We start from the raw sequence: 2,754 nt of genomic DNA, 5'->3' as shown, positions 1-2,754 counted from the left end.
TACAGGCGCCCGCCACCTCGCCCGGCTAGTTTTTTTGTGTTTTTTAGTAGAGATGGGGTTTCACCGGGTTAGCCAGGGTGGTCTCGATCTCCTGACCTCGTGATCCGCCCGTCTCGGCCTCCCAAAGTGCTGGGATTACAGGCTTGAGCCACCGCGCCCGGCCATACTACCAAAGTTTTAAACTTTAAAAAAAGATTTAAAAACAAAAACACATCATTTCTTCAAAATTTAGAGGAAAAATATAGCAGAAATTGGGTCTGAATCATAATTTTAAAGGACGATAATAAAAGTCACTCTAAAGACCAGAGCTCAAATAAACAACAACAACAACATATATATATGCAGTCAATTCTCATTATTCATGGTAGTTATGTTCTATAAAATCACCATGAATGCTGAATTAGCAAATACTGAACCACTTGCTCCTAGGGGAAATACAGGGTCAGGTTCCTGCAAGTCTGGTCACATTTTCCTTAAATAATCAATATATAACCTTGTTGTATGTATGTTTCTATTTAAAGACACCTTTAAAATATGTATATAGTTGATTCATTAACATTGAACCCATGGACAACAGTACTCTATAAGTCATACCTGATAAAGCTTATCTAATAGGTGTATTTTTTCTACAAGGCATATTATAGCGTTCTTGTGGATAAGAACACCAAACAGCGCTTCAGCACTAACTCAGGGGCCATCTTAAAGAAATCACCAACAAAAAGCATAGAAATGCAAAAAAAAAAAAAAAAAAAGTATCACTAAATAGATAGGAGAAAAGGACATTTGTTTACAGTGTAACAGCTCTAACAAGAGGGCAGGGCATCATCTTGTTTGAAAACTAAGCATGTGTGTGTTAGGTGACCCAAATTATTTTCCGCCCCGTACATGTCCATGAATGACTGCAGGTGCTGTACAGATTTTGTGATTATAAATAAATTTCAGCAGGTAGGCAAATTCATAAATATGGAATCTATGAATAATGAAGACTATATATCTCTATGTATGCGTAAGTGCATGCATGTGTGTATGTGTGTGTGTGTGTATCTTATACACTTGCTTTAGAGTCAACAGGTTTCCTTCTCTTTTTACTTCCCTACATCCTCCTTCTCCCAGTTGCTTCTCTCTCAATCTCCTATCTCATTAATGGCACTGACAACCACCTTGTTATTCAAGGTTAAAACTTGGGAGACTTCTGATTCTTCCTTTTTCCCCACAACTCCCTATATTCAACCCATCATGAAGTCCTATTGTTCTACCTCCATTCTCCAATTCCAAATACTTCTCATCATCTCCACTACTGCCACCTTCGACCATGTCACTACCATCTCTTCTCCAAACTCATATAATGGCTACTCACCCAGTATTGTACATTTAGTACTTATAGTATATTGAAATTGTCTTATTTATTTTTTCCTTATCTTTCTCCCTGCATGTAATCTCTATGAGGTTGGGGGCCTTTTCTGTTTTGTTTACCACTGCAACCAGTGCCTAGAATGCCAAACAGATGTAAGAAGAATTGTAAGTACACAAAATATCAAGGAATAGTAGGAAGGGAATAATTATTCATTGAATATGCATGCATCCTTTCTGAACTTGCCACTTCTCTTTCCTTTTTTCGTTTTCCTCCTCTATTATCTTTTTTTGGGGGGAGAGAAGGGGTAGAGGGACAGGGTCTTGCTCTGTTGCCCACGCTGGAGTACAGTGATGTGATCATAGCTCACTACAGCCTTGACCTCCTGAGCTCAAGCAATCCTCCCACCTTAGCCTCCTCAGTAACTGGGGCTACAGGTAAGCACCACCACACCTGGCTAATTTTTAAATTCTTTGTAGAGACAAGGACTCACTACATTGCCCAGGCTGGTCTTAAACTCCTGGGCTCAAGCAGTCCTCCTGCCTCAGTCTCCCAAAGTGCTGGGATTACAGGTGTGAGCCACTGCACCTGGCCCCTATTATTGTAACCCAGTATGTAATTCCTCTTTACTCATGATACTTGCCTGTCACTGTGTTATGTGTTGCCACAGGAAGGAGGAAATACAGCTGTCACTGAAAACTGAATCATATATGCTAATACAACTGACTTAATACATTTAATGCATATATTAACTCATAGCTTTCAAAATATTTCATCCCAACACTCCCCAAACTACTTTCTCAAATCCCATTCCCTTGAATGAAAGAGTACACATAGATAATCTTCAGAAAACACAATCACTGTTTGAGATCAACTCTTTGAAACATTGAGCACTTGCTTTCCAAAGTCAGGAAGGGTACAAGCAGTAGATATAAATGGCTCACTGCATTCCTTCTGGTACTTTTAAAGTGTGATAAGGCTCACTTTAAAACATTCAGATCATAGAGGCTTATAGCTTCTAATTTCATTGATTCTCTTGCAATTCTTCCATTACTTCCGAAGACAATTTTCTATTTAAAATCTTTGTCCTTTATTACTTCAGGCAACTACTTTTTTTTGTTCTCACTTAAGATAAATATATAGCCAAATCCAGCAGAGTAGAAATTGCTCTTAAACTCTGAAACCAGAAATACCCCCTTTTAATGTCATTTTCCCCATCAGCCTGGTAGGTCCAAGTCAAAGCCACTAGGAGGTTGCATAAGCTGACATGTAATAAAAATAAATAAAATAAGGCCAAGCACAGTGGCTCACGCCTGTAATCCCAGCACTTTGGGAGGCCGAGGCAGGCGAATCACGAGGTCAGGAGATCGAGACCATCCTAGCTAACACGGTGAAACCCGTCT

At 39.4% G+C, this 2,754-nt stretch overlaps 1 protein-coding gene across 4 annotated transcripts in view; it reads right to left on the bottom strand.

Moving 5' to 3' along the window:
• CEP70 (centrosomal protein 70kDa) overlaps positions 1–2,754 on the bottom strand; it is a 115,027-nt gene that overhangs the window by 20,713 nt on the left and 91,560 nt on the right. The gene's annotated exons all lie outside the window — the stretch shown is intronic.

The sequence above is a fragment of the Colobus angolensis genome, unplaced genomic scaffold, assembly GCF_000951035.1.
Source record: "Colobus angolensis palliatus isolate OR3802 unplaced genomic scaffold, Cang.pa_1.0 Scaffold46, whole genome shotgun sequence".
NCBI lineage: Eukaryota > Metazoa > Chordata > Mammalia > Primates > Cercopithecidae > Colobus > Colobus angolensis.
Note: the sequence above shows the minus strand (reverse complement) of the source record. Positions and strands in the feature narration are given on the sequence as shown.